At 38.7% G+C, this 18,785-nt stretch overlaps 1 protein-coding gene across 7 annotated transcripts in view; it reads right to left on the reverse strand.

Moving 5' to 3' along the window:
• The window catches only part of NIPBL (NIPBL cohesin loading factor), a 160,318-nt gene extending 153,870 nt beyond the window's left edge, over positions 1-6,448 (reverse strand). For 6 of the 7 annotated variants that reach the window (XM_075137831.1, XM_075137836.1, XM_075137835.1 and 3 more), the window contains exon 1: positions 6,177-6,448. The gene's annotated coding sequence lies outside the window, so the exon portion shown is untranslated. The remainder of the gene's footprint in view (positions 1-6,176) is intronic. The other variant, XM_075137829.1, reaches the window with a different exon arrangement.
• Positions 6,449-18,785: the final 12,337 nt, after the last annotated feature.

An 18,785-nucleotide genomic window follows, 5' to 3' on the forward strand; every position in this document is an offset into this window, starting at 1 on the left:
ATATGGCACACGACATACATGTCACGAAACAAATCAGAGTTACAGAGTAAAAGGTGGTGCCTTCTGTGGGACATTACACTTTTTTACTAAGGAGTGTGAATAAAAACTAGTTAATAAATCCAATTGATTAAAAACAGTTTCCTGTCCAACAGATCTTTTGCTGTAAACTGCTATTTATAAAAATCAACTTTCCTTTAAAAAAAAAAAAATTTAAAACCCCACCAAATTATTTTCACAGAAAACCTCCATCACAAGTAAACATAGAAAGGAAAAAAGAAAAAGACTGAGCACTACTTATTCTACCTGTTCCATAATACACTTACAGCCTCTGGGACATGTCTAGAGCATATGACATAAAAAGCCATATGGAAAGAAAAAAGCTCAAGAACTTCTCTGCTCGATACAGATTAGGCATTTGGACCTGGACTTCCTACATCTCAAAAGCAATGTTCTGGCTAGGAATGCAATTACGACACCTCAGAACAGTTGTTTTCCTAACAGAGCCATATAGCAGCTGGACAACAGACTGACATCGCAATGAAATGGTCTGACCACTAGGCTGCAGAGGTTTCCTTTCAACCACTTTACATCAACTGCAACAATTATCAATTTAAGAAGCAGAGTTTTACCCATAACAGCCAATAACCAATCCTTACGATACCCTCCAGGGTTGCTAGTTCCTGCTGGAAGTTAACAGAGTAACATTCTGAATCTCTGTCTCCAATATTGCAGGCAAGCCATTTAATTACTTGCAGGATTTGCGTTATTATCTAGTTGTTGTCTCTGTTTTTCCTGATAAACTTTAAGAGATTTTGGTTTCTTCACAATATGGAGAGTGATTCTTCTTAATTTTTCAGGACGGGAAATCTATTCTTTCCCAGCTATTGGCATGATCAAGACAGTTGAAACTTCATAGATGTTTAAGGTCATCAGCAAAAACCCATTCTATACTTCTTAGCGATCCAGCATGAGAAACAATGAGCCTGATATGTTGAAATGCAGTGCACTCACAACCACAAATAAAGTCAAAGAAAACAATCTTATGAACTTACTAAGTGCTGTAAAGTAACTCTAAAAATCTGAAGAATAAAGCATGTCAAATTACACAAGATTTATAAGAACTTTTAAAACTCACTATTTTGACTCAGTTTCAGTCTTCGATCTGTAAAATGGAAATAATATTTTACAGATGTGCAAATAAAAAAAGTTCTCTGATGTTTGTGAAGTGCAGATCTTTATTTTGAGATAACTCCTACAAATTAACAGATGAAAACACTTCAGCATTCATGAAAGATATGGATGTATACAGCAGGTAATAACGCAGCAGGCTGCACACTGAGTGACAAAGAAAAACAAATACATAAATTAGGTTAAAACAGTATACCAGTCAGCTGGCATTTCCCATGCACTGTAGGAGGCATTGAATTGGGGCTCCAAGGGTAAGGAGGAATACAATAATGTAGTTTAAGGCCCAGCATATGGAGAAGGGGGATGGATTTTGTTTGCTTCTGTAATCTTAGTCTGCCGTTTCCTTATCCAAGTCCCTTACTTTGCAGCCTAGCACTTTTTGACATTGTTCCTCTAAAAGGCATTGCATGTCTACACATACACCCTGCTACAAAAACCAAAGTGCTTCAAATCAAAACACAGCAGTAATCTGAAGAATTAAAATATCTACCTATATAAAGAATTTTGAGATCTCTGACTGGAAAACCACTGAAAACCAACTGGTACAAATACTAAAGGCCATAAAATGAACTTTTCTAGATTTTTTTCTGACTTTAACATGAGAAATGGTCTTCAATGTTTATAGTTTTTTCAAAGTTATCTATGTAAACCAAGTAGTCACCTTCAAGTACAGTATCAATAACCATGTTCAATTTGACTGGAATTCCTTTTAGTTTCTACGTACAGTTGGGTCAAAATCCTTTCTCCCCTCCCTTTTCCTAGTGAGATTTTCCATAGCGAACAGCAGGGACGGGAAGTGAGACACAGATCATAGGTCCTGCACAATCTCCTCAAACACAATTTCCTCACTCCTGGGGTGCAGCAGATGTCAATATAAAGCACATCTCTCACAGGTGTTTTGGGGGTCAGAATCAACTACTAAGAAGCATGCTGGTAACACTAAGAAAATAAAAACACAAATATAGATTAATTATAGTAAAGAGTTTTAGAATACAAGCCTTTAACAATTGTCATTTCAAAAGTTTTAATAACCTTTTTTGGTTATTAAAAAGGATCATGATTGTACAGAGTGATTAGCAATAATACGCAGGTATCATCAATTTCCTTGTAGGTATCTCTGTGCAACTGAGTGTTCATTACTGCCCATGATTCAAAATCAGAAGCTAATCTAACCTCTACTACTTCTAATAAAGGCATATGAAAAGCAAGATTGAAAATAAGCAGTATTATATTGAAATGGCCATTTTTTTCAAATGTTAAACATTTCTAGTGATGTATTTTGTGACACTAAATAGTTACCCTAACGCTAGATGACCCACTTCATACCTACCAGACACCAAATTCTAAAGCTATCACTACTCATATTTTTCCAATGAAGTATGCCCATAATTGTTGTCAGTGTCCACACATTCATGAATGTTATACACTCTTCTAGAATAATTTCTAGAAAGCATAAATTTCTGAATTTGAAGACTTAATTTCTTTCCTAGGCCTAGATATTCAGAATAGAAGGACCTCTTTTTCCTTCTAGTTACAGCAATTATCCACTAACTTTACATTTCTTGTGCAATATTTATGCAATGTTAATATAAATTCAATATCATGTCTTTAACACTTTGTAATATAATATACATATAAAAGTATCACAGTTGCCGCTGAACACACAGAAATTTGCAATAGGAAACTTGTTATACCAATCCCTGGCTCAAATCAATTCACACTTTGACTATTTTTCATCTAGTATCCTTCAAGACGTAGTTTATGTATATTGTAGAGGAATACATACATGAAACATTTAGGATTAAGGCTGCATTACCTTAATCATCATATAAACACGACAAAAAAACCCGTGGTTCTATCCCAAGGAAATTACTACCTATTGCCTTGATTCTGCAAGAAGAGTCATATGAACATTAATGTACATGGAGTCTCACACATGCAATAAGGTTGCACAGGGGTATCTGTATTCTTACGCAGAATAGGGATCTGCAAAGGGTTTTAGTGATATAATTTTGCTTTTCTGATCCTGTTCTGTTTCTCCTAAATCAAAATTTAAAAATTTTAAATGTAAAAAGTAGATTATTTTACTGGTATGTCTGTTCCTATGGTTTTATTTTTCAGAAGTATAAGAACAGCTTTAAAAGACAGCAAAAGGCTTCAGGGAAAGATTTTTTTTGGAATAACTTCAGGTAAAACATTTAAGAAGTTGAGAGGGAAAAAAAGAAAGAAAACCTGTACACAGGAAACAAATTCAAAATGTACAAGGTAGTCAAAAGTATCTTTTATTTTAAGATAAAAAGAAGAAAGTAGTCTCTTCTTTCAGTTAAAATAATTGTTACAACTAACATCTTGAGAATAATTAATTCTTTTTTCTATAACATGAATAAAATAACTACATAGTCCTTAAGCAGCTAGCTATTGTGATAAACAGGGGACCAGTAAAAACTCCTAACATTAGCGAAAAAGTAATACGAAAGTGACACAGTCCTGCTTCACACACAGACACATACTCTTAAAAAATACAATCTAAACAAAAATAACTGATCTTATAAACATTTCCACATTAAATACTTCTGTATGCTAAATATATTTTTCTGAGACAAATAAATTTACAACTACATAAACTGTGAAAAAGCAACTAATTCAGGATTAATCACATATGGTTCAGAAGAACAAAACGAAAAAACTTATTACAAATCACAAATAGACAGCATCTTAAATTTCCCTCTATAAATACGCCTATTTTTCATACCAGAAAAGTGCATGCTTTCCGATTAAAAAAAAAAAAGGCGCCGTAAACACAACCCTGGCAAGATAAACTTGACAGGAACTACATAACTACAGTAGCTCATTTCCTGCTCATATCTGGTATATTTAAAGCAAACCTCCTTAAATGAAAAATAAGTCAGAGAAGTCCACTACTGTTAGCTTAATAAACCCGTTTTTGTTAAAACGAGAGCTGTTTGAAACAGACTACGAAAGAAACGCTAGAGCTAATGTCGCTTCCTGATGATGAAAACTACCCAAGAACTACAACTACTTCTGCACAGTCCTTTCTTTCCTGTAAAGCAGAGTTACACTCGGCCTCTACGCATGCTACGGACCAAAAGAAAACAGCAATTCTGCCACTACAAACTGAGATAGGGACAGTTAGAGACAACTAGTGGCTCCCTCTGCAATTCACAAAGTTTAAAAATAAAAAGCTGCTTTTTCGAAATGTAAATGGTTCCTCTCCACGCACGTAGGCCTGAGGCCCTGTTGCAAACAGTGTCTAACAGGACCAGGCAGCACAAAGACAGGAATGGGAGATTAGTGGGAGGGAGGGAGGCCGGGATTGGGGCTCAGCAGGATCTTCAGGCTTTTTAAAATTCAAACTGCTCCCTGACCAATACAAATCACGGACACGCTACTGACTACGACACGGATTTACAGCATTAAAAACATGCCTTCTACGTGACAGCTATATTAACTTCACCCTTTTAAACATGTATCAGGGCACTCGGAGGCAATGATAGCAGAGTTTTAGTATAAGACTCTAAACACAATACACCAGAAAGTTACTCTATTAGATACATTAACCACTTACTATTACAACAGATCTGCCTGAACAACTGAAAAACCTGCTGAAAAACAGACAAATTATGTAATGTTGATACTTGTTTGCCAATTACAAATTTCCTTTCTATATGAAAGATGAAACTTTGTATCTTAAAATTTCCCTCAATTATGTAATTTCTGTAGGAGTATTTTTATTAGTTCACAGGCTGTCCGTTTTACATCTACCTCAATTTTTAGTAACACTCTCAACCCTGCCACACATAAGTCCAAGATTTACTTTACTGTAAATTAGCTACCATTTATTTATAAAGACCTGACACTTAATCAACAGTCATTTACAAAACACATTTGACCTGTTAAAATGACACCTAATTACATATTCAAACATCATGGACACAAACAGCCAATAACAACCTCAGGATCTCAAAGTGATATGGCCTGACAAGAAAGGATGACACTTTTTAAGCATTCCTCACTTTTCACTTAATTAAATTTACGTTTGATTCTCAAGTACTTTGCGTAAGATCTCATCTTCACCTTGGCCCCTTAAATGTCATAAACGCAGCACTTTACACACGATCCCTCTCCCGTTTTCTGCTTGTTAAGAGGCACAAAATAGTATTTCTTCTGGATTTAGTACAAATTCCTGTAATGTATACAGCACATAGACACTGAGATTGTGTGGAGCAGCTGATACAATATGCTCGCCTATCTGTATTTCCTGGGTCTGCAGGTGTCCGTGTTGTGTCAATCATCCCACAAGCACTAGTTTTATGCTATAAATATACTAAGTGATTAACACACTAATCAATCGCTATATTATTTAGAGATTAAACCTCTGCACCTTGTAAATCCATATGCATTCGAACTTTTGAATGTTCAAAACGCAGTTGGTTAGAAGGAGAAGGTAATAGCGAAGAGAGATGGTATTTTTGTTCCTGGGTATTTACATTGTCTCTCTTCCCCTATTGCTCCACTTACTCCTTTCTCACTTCAGAGGGCTGTCTGCGCTGGGACCTTCCTTCCTTGCCCTGGTGAAGTTGTAAATATGGCAAAGGATCAGTGCACATTTGCTAATTGTATTGTTTCCTCCTCCTCCTGCTCCTCTCCGCGTTGAGGCCTGTCACTAAGAAGCCGCTTCGCCTTTCTAATCCCCGAGCTGGAGTAAAGGCGCTGGCCGGCGGGCCTGCGCTCTCCACCGGGCCTGGGCCTCCCGGCAGCCCGGGAGGAACCAATCTCCTCCGCCAAACCCGAGCGAGCAGGAAGGGGGGCTGCGAAATAAACACCTCCGGTTACCACTTATTCCCCTATACCCCGGATAACAGCTAATCCCCTCCGCTCCCGGCAGCGCTGGGCCGCCTGGGCTGGGAGGCCCGGCCCGCTGCTGGAGAGGGCAGGGAGGGGAAGGGGAGACAAGGAGGGGGGATTACCTGAGCAAATCGGCGTCTGAATCCAACGAGAATCCGAGAGAGGGGGAGAGAAATCCGCCCCCCTCCCTCCTCAGAGGAGCCGCCGCCGCCGCCGCTGGGCCGCCGCCGCCGCCGCGGAGCAGGAGGAGGAGGGGAGATAATATAACAACAATAATCCGGGCCGGGAGGGGGGCTGGCTCCTCTTCCGTCTCCTCCTCAGTGCAGCGAACATGTAGAGCCGGGGGGTGAGCGGCCGAGACAAATCCCTTCCCCCTGAGCCTGCTTCACAACATCAACACGGGCCGGGCCGCGCCGAACCGGTTCCGAGACACACTCCGAGCCGCGGGCGAGCAGGGGGGTGGCCGGGGGGGCAGCGCTGCCAAGGGGCCGCCGCCGCCGCCGCCGCTCCCTCCGTGTGTGCGGGTGCAGGAGGGCGGGGGATGGGGCAGCTTGGGCACGGTGAGTCGGTACCGAGCGGGGGGGTAGGGGGAAGAGGAGAGGGAGGAGGAGGAGGAGGGGGAAGGATCCTGTGTGTGTCTCTCTCGCTCCCTCTCAGAACAAAATGCCGACCGGAAGTGCAGCTGCAGGAATGACTCCCTCCACCGGCGCCAAACACCAACAGCCTCCCCCTTCCCTCCGCTGCCTCCTCCTCGCTCGCTCCCTTGCTCAACCAGCGCCGCTTCCGCCGCCGCCACTGCGCTGCTCGGCACCGCGCCGCTCCCCTCCCAGCGCCGCCGCAGCTGGAGCGGCTCCCTCTGCCTCGCCGCGCCGCACCTCGCCTCGCCTCGCCTCGCCTGTCGGCGGCGGGCACAGCTGAGCCTCCGCTGCCTGGCTGTCTCTCCCCCACCCCGTCGGCTGCCGCCTGAGTTTCTCTTTCTTTCTTTCTCCTTCTGGTGTGCGGAACGAGACCGGAGTTTACGCTTTAGCCTGCGCTGAGAGGAAGGCAGCCAGCGATTTGTGAAGAAGTGACCGTTGAAAAAACCACACGTTTTGGGTTTTATTTTTGTCTTCCCTACGGATGGTGGGGAGGACTGCAAAATGCCGCCTCGCAGGAGACAGACCTACAAAGGCGCCTTAAAATGAACCCAGGAAGGCAGCAGTGCCCCCCACCCCAGCGGGTAACGTGTCAGAGCTGGGACACGCGCTGGAGCTGCTGTTACCGCTCATGTCCGTCCCTGTGGGTGTAAAGAGGCCGCGTCGCAGGAACTGAAACACTCGCTGCGGAAAGCGGTGCCGGGGCGAGGGATTTCCAGGTGGACATACGGAACTGGAGTGGCTTTTAAAAACAACCTTTTTGGACGAGCGCGGGGGAAAATGCTGATGTTCGGGTGAAGGGGCCTTCGCTGGAGGCTGATGCTGCACACTGCCACCAGATTTACTGGAAATACTTTAATTGTGGGTTGTGAAGGAGTGTTTGGAGAAAGAGAGTGTCCTAGTCTGTAAGATTTTCTGTTGTTCCTCTGTACAGGTAAAACTCTGAATAATCATAGCACAGGATAAGGGTGAAGAAGCGTTTATATCCGAGGCATATGTCTTTTCGTACTCACTTATGTCGTTTTCCTCCTCAGTACTTGGACAAAAATCCCTCGATTTCTAGAGGAAGCCTTGCTTGTCTGTCGACTTCAGAATTCAGCCATACAGTTGGACACAGCTGTGAATATAAACACACCCTTTCAGCTCTGGATGGATATTATTTGCACAAAGGGATAGTATCTTACACCAATGGACTTGAATCTTCCCAACCCTTAGGATTTCCTGAATAATGCTCTGTCTTTAAAACAGATTTAAAATGCCTCTCTCAAGCTTAAACAACTATTAAATTCGTAATGTTGGATGAATCAAAGTTCATTTTAAACTGCATGTATTTTTGTTTGAAAGTACAGAAATGAAGATGGCACTGGAGAATACGGTAATTCAGTACTGGAGTTACTAATATCTAATGGGTACGTGCTCATGTAAGTTTAATGGAGACAGTAAACCGGGCTCTGAAAAAAATATATACCTTTGTTCCGAGTTAATATAAAAGGTCTCAGTCCTATAATTGCTTATGCATTTACAACAAGTTTACAACATTTACAAGTTATCCATTTGAAATAAAGGGAAATAATTGGTGTAGTAAATGAAGTATGTTCGTAAGTCTTTGCACTTAATACAGTGCAACTCTGTAACTGAAGGGAGAAAATACTTATCTTCTGTTGGTAATAAACTGAAGTTTAATGGACTACCTATTTGGAGTTCACATATCATATGTATGTGGACATATACACCTATGAATTCATAGAAAAATGTGATTTTAAAAAGACAAAGTTGGCCCAGGAATACTACTTCAGTCTACTTCTAACCGATTGTAACCAATTCATGTTGATGGAGTTTTTCTGTGATTTAGTAATTTATTTATATAACACTTCTTTTTTTCTTAATTGGTGACTTGGTGTGTAAATAAAATGTAAATACTGAAATTTTCCTTTTCAAATGCCAAATATGGTTTAGCCAGTACAAGCATCATGGTAGGACACACCACCTATTTGACTATTGTTTCAGTCAGAATTTTCCAGTGAGAATGTTACTGGATCATTTTATACTTTTAAAATCCCATTCAACTAAAAGAATTTGTAGAAATAGCTATTTTGCCTGAGTACTATGATGTTATTACCCACACAAGAAAACAACTAATTTAAGTCATTAGTTGTTTTAGAAGGTGATGTTGTAACACACATGAGCAAATCAGGATTTTTTTTTTTCCTTAAGGGAAATTAAATATTTTTTATTCTATTAGATATTACTGTAATCCACTTTTTAAAAGGAGAGAATAAATTCTTCAATTGCATTCAGACAAGTGGTTCATTGCATTCCTGTTGTCTTGAAAGGTCCACTCACAGCGATTTGTTGCAGAATGAAGGCTCACTAAGTTCCTAAAAAATACTTCAGTATGCATGGGCTTCATCTCATTATGCCTGAAATGGCCAGGAAAAGGGATCAATCAAGTATTTAAGAATATTACCTTAAAACATACCAAGATACTTGAAACCTTACTTCTGTTCCAGGCCTTAGTCACAGGGTGGAGGTAGTCCTAATCTGTATGGGAGGAGCTATGCCGTCATACAACCATGACTGTGGCACACTACGGAGTGTGTACTGCACAGAACAAAGCTGGTGGCAGCGTAGAAGAGGGCAAAGCTCTCTGAATTCCCCTGATAAATCCACGCCTATGTAGTCCTGCAAATGAACTGCAAGCTTCAGGGTAAAGCTTTAAAACCTAGTCCTACTCCCTTTGATGTCAAGGGAGAATATGCGTCTTTTGCCCTAAACAAATGACTGGGCTCCCATAAATCTAAGCTATTTGCACAGTCGGTTACTCTGAGGCTCATTTCTTGTTCTTCAAAGAGTATTTTAATGCAACTTTAAAAGGCAGGAATTAAAGATCTTCATGCAGACAGTACTGTTCTTAAAATGTTATTTCTCAAGGAATTTTCCCAAAATACATGGTAAATTGTAGGTAACCTCTCTTGCTGCTGTTTATGACTGTGTACTGAGATAAGCTTTCTAGACGCAAAGACAGTATGTGTGTGTACACCATTGAAAATAGTGAAGAGACGTCTCTGCCCTCTTCATTCTGATGCTAACTTCCCTGACAGCTACATGTTGTTATTCAGCTTCATAAATTATGGACAGCATGTAATATTACAGTGAAAATACACCTGGCACCAATGTTTTCTTAGAGGTTGCTTGTTGTCATTTGATTTTTTTCTATCAAATGAATGTAAAATGTATTGTGCTTTTCCATTTTTGTCTCTTCCAGGGCTGGTAGAATGTACAGGTCATTTTAAGTCGTTAATGGGATGCATAAACATTGTTATATTTTACCTTTTAGTAATTTATAGCTAGTATGTATTTCTGGGCAGATTTTTTAAATAAATGTGACGTGTCAGTAAAATAAAAAATAATATTATTTTTTATATTTTTTCAATAGTTGAACTTCCCTATAAAATTTTGGGAGCTCATTATCTGAAGGTGATATAGTAATACAATCATTAGCTATCATCCTACATTTAAGTATTCAAATTATTTAGAATCCAATGTTAAAGCTGGACTACAACAGCGAGTAGGAAGAATGTAATAATGAATGCTGTATGGCAAGTAATACAAAGTTATGTTCTTTGCATTGACTTCAGTTCACAGGAGCAAATAATAGCACCACATAATTAATTCACTGGGGAATATTCATTGTGAGAAGTAAGCAACCTAAATATGAGATGAGGCCTTCAGTGGTACAGGTAAAATAAAAAGCCAAGGAAGCCTGCAGACTGAGAGACTGAGGAGTAAAATATTTGTATAGTTACTTGTTCTAAGCTTACAACTTGATAGTGACTATTGATTTTTTTTTTTTTCTGGTAAGCTAGATGGAGGTAATTTTTTTTATTTCCTTCTAGTTATTTAGCATAATTTACCAACAAGAATTTAACATTAAATGAAATAATAATTTTTCATTTTTTCTAAGTGACAAACTTGCACTATCTCTACCATGTTAAGAATGTGCTTCTGTTTGTATGAAGACACGATATGAATTCTATGGCAGATACATCTTTTAAAATGTATACTTGTAAAAAACAGTTCTCTATCAAGGACAAATGATGGAAGACAAAGCTCTAGTACTTTCATTTGAATGTTACGGTCAGTTCTTATTATGCAAGGCACTAGGGATTCTGAATGAAGTTAAAAGATGGATAATGTAAAACATGTAATTTAGACTATAAAACATGTATAATAATAAAATACATTACGTAACAGAAAAAGAGGTCAGTGATAGATTACTCTGCTAGACAAGTAGACTGTCCCGGTATTGTTACAGTAGGGACATAAGAACAGACTTAGTAACAGTTGCTTTTGTAGGGAAGATAAATGATCAGTTACACATTGTCATTGAAAGAAACCTGAAATCTGGCTAAAGGTGCTCTTCAGGTTCTCTTCTGTGGATTCACCATTGGTGAACTTCAGAAAGGAAGCAGGTACCATTCCTGGTATAACTTCCTTAACTTCCCACAAACTCTTTTTCTTCATTTTTCTTCTTTTTTTTTCTTTTTGTTTTTAATTTGAGCCTTATATAACTCTATCCTCTCAAATGTCTTGTTTTGGATAGGCACTGGGAAAACAACTTATTGTCATGTTTTATAACAGAGATATACAATTGCATGTCAGTTACATAAGAAATCCTGTGCAATTTCATACAAGAGCTGAGGGCCACTATGGATTATTTTGAGAGAGAATATAAAAACATTTGGGAATTCTTTTTTTTTTTCACTTTTTAAGGTGTAAAGGTAAATCAATACAGCTTCATGGGCCAGCAAGTCAGTGTGGACGTTCATCTTCTGGCAAAGAAAAGAAGTTAAAAATTGGCCTTAAAGACTGATGTATTCAGCGCAAGCTGAAAGCCAAACTTTTATGGACTAAAGAAATCTGAGCACATCATATCATGCTTAAAATACCTTGCCACTCCATTTTTAATGAACTTGCCAGTAAAAAGAGATTTAAGACAGAGATATGATTATCTAAATCATGTAAGTTAAAAAAGCTGCTTGGGCTTTGGCTTTTAAAAACTGCTTTTTTGAAAGAAAGCAGAACTCTTCTATTCTTCAGATTCTGAAGTGTTAACCATCTCAGCCAAAAGATTCAATGGCTACATATAAACTAACAGATTAAATATGCCTGGGACTGTCCTCTGGCGGTGAGGCTGGTAGCCACATAATGTTTCATGCCTATATTACTAAACCCTTTTATTCTTCAAAACAGGATAATCACATACTGCCCATTGGGAATGGTTCCTGACTCACACTAACTCCCAAACTGTGCCCAGGAATTGTTTGGGAAAGCGCTAGCTGGCATGCTTTTAGCCTGTCCTAAGGTCTGTTCGAACACTTTAATACACAACTTTTAGACAAATGATTTCCAATGTCCGAGAATGTTTATGGTGGTTTCACTTACATTGCATTTTATAGACACACCTAAAGCAGTCTCCTTGGAATGATTAGCCAAAAGGAAGGTAAGAGGGAATGTGGTCCCTCACCTAGAAATAAATCATATTCATATTTCCAATTAATTCTTTATTGAAGCAATTCATCACCTAATTTTTTGTCCAAAAACCTGACTAAAGAAAATTGATTGAAATTTGGCTATCCAGTTAGCTATTTGTTCATGTGAAGACATTTTAGAAAGTCCTGTACAGTGGTTAAAACAGACTCCTAACCTGCAGCAGACGTCCCTTTTTCTTTTAGACATCCTGTGGCCCTTATGAAAGGATGTTACAGTGAGAACAGGAACAGAAAACACACATTGTGTAATAAAATGAAATAAACATAAGTAACTTTTGCACTCCTTTAAATTATGGCTGTTACCATCAATTTGTAATGAAAATAACTTCTAAAGTGTAATTTATTGATTTTAAGATAAGAATGGAAAAGGAGTAAGGATAAATAAAACATCATTGGGTATTTTCTGAATGCCGAGTATTCCTCTTACAAAAAAAAGAATTTTTGAAAAAAAAAAAAAAAAGATTATTCCATTTTGTAACTGGACACGTGTTGCCAATTTGCTTCTCAGTGTGGCCATAGGGACAAACATCAGTCCATCTACTTTGTCAGCACTTTAGAAGATGTGTGGGTGCTCCATTAGTGAGCCAGAAAGCAGTATTAACTTGTGACAGATTTAATTTCTCACAGACTTGCAATGCCATGCATTCTGAAACACAAAGCCTTTTTTCTTTTTTTTTAAACTTTTGACAGGGCCAACAAGTGGTCCAGAAAATTGAATTGTTGACCTGGAGAAGCTGCCGAGGCTTTTACAGTGCAATTAAATACAAATAAATGTCTCTGCCTAGGCCGTGCAACTCGGTTGCAATAGAAAAAAAGAGAAAGACTGAAAGAAAAATATACTTTTTAGGAATGGTTAGCATGGAATTCTCAAATAGCCATAACTTAAAAATCAAGTCAAAATGATCTATTTATGAAAAATGTCCTTTTCTGTATCACGATGTATTTAAATTGTAGTTTTTGATGTTTAAATTTCTGTATTTGTCATTGCACTGTTTTAAAATACCTACACGACTACCCTCGGTTCCCTAAAAATAATTAATCTTTGAAGAGAAGAACAGCACAGAAAATCTTGGCCTAAGAAGTATATATTTGGAGAAATAACAGGATAAGCATAAGCAGTTTTTTTAAAGTTTATAGGTAAATGGAAATTATTTACAAATCTTGACTATAATGAAAGAACACTAGTGTGCACAGCATTGTTATTTATGTTAATTTATAGTTTTGAATTACTATTGAACATTTTGTAGACTTGCCAACTTTCTCGACTGTACTCCCAGTAAAGTTTGGAATCCAGTGCAAGTACTCATATGAAAGATGATTCAGTGACTCTCCTGAAGAGACTGCAATATGTATACATGTGCTTTTGCTAGTATGTTTTCCACACAGGGTTCAATTCATTAAGATGGCCTGTTATCCATAATATTGCTGTTAGGTAAAACATTACAGCTAGCTGTCATAGACAGTGCTCTTTAAAATCACTATAAGAAGTAGTTAAACTTTCTGGAAAAAGAACAGCCTCCACGAGAACATGGGTACATGTCACCACCCAAAACAAATACACATGTGGGTGGCACATGTTTTGTTGGATATCTGAGGATAGGCATGTGTGAGAAAAAAGATGTAAAATGCCATAGAAACAGATGCAGAGAAGACATAGAAACCGATCATTGAGAATCACTGAGAATGTAACTCTAAGAAAAACGGAGCAAGAGAGATTCAAGATGACTATCAACGAAAAAGGACTTGAGACTTTGAGTGGAATTTTCCCATGGTTTCAGAGGAAAAGAACGTATGCACAATCGTTATAAAGTAAGAGTGCATCAAAACGTCTGATGCCATCATGTATTTTTTCTAATAGAGACAATGCACTAGCCATTCAAGTCAAAGCAGGTGAGAATACATTTCCAATTTTAAAGGCAGTTGCCATCTAAATAGATCCATAAATTACAATAACCTGGCAGCATTCAAAATATGAATTTTCCTGACAGGAAAATATATACACATGCGTCACAAAATATTTTTTATGTTTTCATTCACTAGATTTTTCCTCATTACTTTCATACCTTCCATGGTTCCATTGCTGTTTCCTCTCATTTCCAGACTTAACTCAGTCTTCTGTTTACCCCAGGCTACGCTAGTGATCACTCTCTTCTGGTCAAAGTGCTTGTTTCTCCTGCATTTTCTTGGGCAATGTTTATCTTTTCTCTGCCATTAGACTGTGTTTTCCCTAATATTTTGGATTGTCTCCTTCCTACTTGCTCCCAAAGATAGAGGCAGCATATAAAAGCCTTTACTTTTTTTCCTATTTTGACTCTTCTTCATTGGCAAAAATAATCCAAAATATGACTCTCTACCTGTTTCTCTTAAAGAATCCACTGGCTTAAAAGACAATCTCTCTATAAGCAATGATCTTACTGGTGGTTTTTTTTTCTGGTAATCATGTTTACAGACTAGTCAAATGCTCATAGAGGCAAAACAAGAATGTACTATGTCTTTTGAGTAGACAGCGTACGTAGAACTTGCTTTGGTGGGTATGCCATTTTAATACTATAGAAAAGGTATTTGTGTTTGAATAATGTTTGGATAAAAAAGTCAATTAAATAAGGGATAATCTGTTGGTGAAGAGATTAATTGTAAAACCCATGCTATAAAATTTATATTTAACGTATAGTATAGTGTAAAAAGTACTTACATGAAAAGACTGTTTCACAAAAGTTATATATGTGCAGACTTGAAAATATGATCTATTTTCAATTTTTTCGCACCCAGTCTCAGTAACTTCATTTACACTATAGTGTGCAAGTGTTTCATTTCCTTTTTTATTTAAAATGTAAATGTTGTGCTGTGTTTACGATTGTCTGTTAATAACATAGCATATCGCTTATACTATGAAAACTTGAATGTTGCCTCGTAATCTACAGTAGTAGTGAAGTTAACTGTCCAGGCTAGGGGCATGTTAAATAGAGATGTACAGGCTACGTGTTTTGATGTTACCCTCATCTGAGTTTTCCTTAAGAATGCAGTTTCATGAAAAATTGGTCATCTAAACAAGTATTAATAGAAGTTTGGGGTGTTTGTTTTGTTTTTTAAAAACTAGATGCATAAAGGTAAATACAGCTTTTTCTAGTCCATTTGAATTTTGAATGGAAAGCATCAGATTTTATTTTACAGTTAGTCATGATACTCTTAGGATCCCCTTTTTTCCTCAATCTTCTCATTAGTATCAACTAGAACTTGAAAAGTGAGAAAAATGCTTAGTATTCCTACATTGTTGATTAACTCAAAACCAAACATGGCCTATGGGGGGAAGGAGTGTCACATACATATTTTATAGCCTGTCTGTGAGGCTTTCTTTCATTATTATAAACATTGTGTTACACAGCATTCTGATGACCTTCACAGTGTCATGAAGTTAGTATAAAACTGTGTAACTGTTTAAAATTCAATATCTATCAAACTGATTATCCTTAGCAGTTACTTACACCCTTTTTCTCCTTCTCACTCCTTTAATAATCATCCCTCCCAACAATAAAACCAAATGTGTATATTTAAATGAAGATTTTTCTTACCAGGCCTCTACCAGCTTTGCCCTCTTCTAAAAGCAGTTCAGAGATGTCTATATGAGACTTCTTTATGGCTGGTGTTCTTCACATGAAATAGATATAATTTGTCCAGTTCCCCAAAATTTCATTCAAAATGCTATATACTGATGCCAAAATGCCTGAAATAGAAAATTTCACATGTAATTTCAGGGAAGTTATCGAGCTGTAATAATCTGGCTGTAGGAATACAACTACATGTTTAGGTAGCTGTAGAATAATAGCTAATTATTGCCCTTTGCAATATATTTTCCTCTGCTGAAATTTAAAGGACAAGTTCTTAGAACTGTGTATGTGCCAAGCAAAAAGTTACGGTACTGTTAATCTAATAGGTTTCCTCCAGCATGCACTCTTCCCTTTGATTGCAAAAACATACTGCAATTTTTTCTTAATTAAATGCTATTTTTGGTTATGTGTTCATGTAGAGCTCAAGAAAGGTTCTGGATTGCTAGCTTAGAGCACTGAAGTCCTTAGGAACAATGATTAAAGCAAACTTCCTGGTGCTGTTTCACTGGTGTGCCCCAGAGAGAGCATAATTAAGGTTATAATGTAGTTCAATCTCTTGCATCTTTCTCTTGAATATGTGGACTCTCCATATATAGCGTGTTACCACAGTATTACTGCTTATACTACTCAGCTGGTACTTAGGAGTAATTGGGCAGACAAGAAATGTTCTTATTAATCATATAGAAGAAAATACCACGTTAAAAAAATTAATTTGGCTTCCCAAAGACAATAGCCCTCCTATTCTCCTCATTTTATGCTCCTAATCTGTTTATTCTGTGTGGTTTTGGTTTGCTTTTAAGTTTCAGAGTTTCTCAGAGGAAGTGGGCTTGGCATTTTATAGTTGCTTGGGAAGCACTGCACATGCTTATGATTCTACAGAAATATTTTTAGTATGATGGAAAGCCCTCATGTTTATCACTAATAGCTACTCTTAAACCAGCTACTTCACGAACATTTCAAGTGCCATCAGCTTCCTTCTGTCTAGGTGCAGATCAAAGAACGCAGTTCCTTACTGTCTTGAGAAATTCTTACTATGGGCATCTAAATCAAAGATGCCACAGTATAATGTTAATAGCAAAAAGTATTTTTTGTATACGCTGACGTTTTAAATCGATCCTAAAGAACACAATCAATATATCCAAGATACTCCAAAACACTGTGTAGTCAGATGTCTGGAGAAGCCCTCAATGCCCGAACATGTTCCCGAGAACTGCCTGTGGTGGGTCTCAGCCACTCGGCCCCCGGTTCTCAAACACTTCGTATGGAATCAGTCGAGTTACTTGCGTTTATGCTCAGGACTCCCGTCAGCCAAGCCGGTTTGTTACACCTCTTCTACTGAACAGCTTTTGGCTCAGTAATCAGATTATGTTATTACTTGCACGAAAAAAAGCCACTGGACTCCTGACTGAGCGGCACCCCGGGCTGCCCCCGCGGTGGCCGCTTCCCGCGCCTTTGTCACTCCAAACCCCTTCTCCCATCACCGCTCCCGTGCCCTCCCTTTCTCCTCTCCTCCCAGTCCCGCTCAGGTAAACGAGCCCTGTTATGAGCAGCCACTGCACCAGTAAGGAGGAAAGCTCTGGTGATGCTGGAAGGAGACATCAAAGTGGACCTAAAAGCTCCTAACGCGCCCCAAACACGCTACCGGGGAGCCGCCTCGCCTCCTCCCTCAAACCAGGCTGAGTGGAACTTGCCCACGCAGGAGAAAGCAGAGAGGTGCCCTCAGGATTTTACCTTAGGTTCACCTCTTTTAATTCATAGATCTGCTCCTCGTACTTTATAATGACTGCTTATAGCTCTCCTTTTGAAATTGTCGAAATTTTATAGCGAATAATTAACAATGTGTAGATAGATTCCCCCCTCCCCGAGTAATGGGACAGTCCGCTGGGTTCCTCGGCGCCGACGCTCAACTTTTAACTCCTTTTCTGCCAAATCCCAACTTCCTCCTGTAAAGGGTTCTTTCTATCAGAGACTTGAACCCTGCCACAAGCTCTGCCACACCTGAACACCACAGACAGGTCAGGGTTATAAGAACTGTCTCATATAGACAGTGTGAAATGGGGGAAACGACTCCCAACTCCCAAGATGGACTTAAATGCCATCAGGTAAAGTCATCCAATGTGTTTTCTTCTCACTAAGTGTTGCGGAAATATGTGACAATGCTTAAATACTGGTTGGGTAACCTAATTTTTTCTTTCTTTTTAAAATTTTCCAGTGGAGAACTTTGCATGGTGCCTACCTGCCGCCCCAGGTCAGCAATCTCCTCACCCCTTAAGATTGTGCATTACCCTCAGTCAGCGGAGAGCAGTTGCTCCTCTCAGGTGAGCTAAGTCACCTTTCAGAAACACCTTTTTTTCTCTGGAGCAATTACTGGAGGCATGGAGGTGTCTTGACCTGAGATCTGGGGTCCTAACCTGAATTTCTCAATTTAAGCACTTACGTGTCTATGGTAAGATGGTATGGATTTTGATATACAGTCTTTCCCCGTTGCAATTGCTGGGGAATTAAAGAAAACTGTAGTAAATGTACTTACTTTTAAAAATAATGTAATGTGAGGGGTCATTTAGATAAAATTTCTGTTTCTTCAACTATTCCTCCATTTCTCTATTCCTGCTTCTCAACTTCAAGTGGCAATTCAATCCCTCAAAAAGCTTCAGTTATCCTAAATAAAAGCATGTAAAAAAGTTATTGACTTCTTAGTTCTTGGTCTCTTCAGTCTCTTGTCTGTATTGAACACTAGAAACCCCGTTTCCCTTCCTCAGATTGTCTCCTGGGTTCATAGCACTGGATCTCTTTGGAATTTTCCTGACTTTAATGGCTGCATTTACATGTTTTTCTTTCAGTATTTTCCATCTTTGACATCTTTTCCAGATCAGGGTTCTTTCTTTGGGCCACTCTTTTTCTTTCCATTCTCTTTCATTCTCTAATTCCCACAGGGTAAT

This window comes from Calonectris borealis, chromosome Z, assembly GCF_964195595.1.
Source record: "Calonectris borealis chromosome Z, bCalBor7.hap1.2, whole genome shotgun sequence".
Classification (NCBI taxonomy): domain Eukaryota; kingdom Metazoa; phylum Chordata; class Aves; order Procellariiformes; family Procellariidae; genus Calonectris; species Calonectris borealis.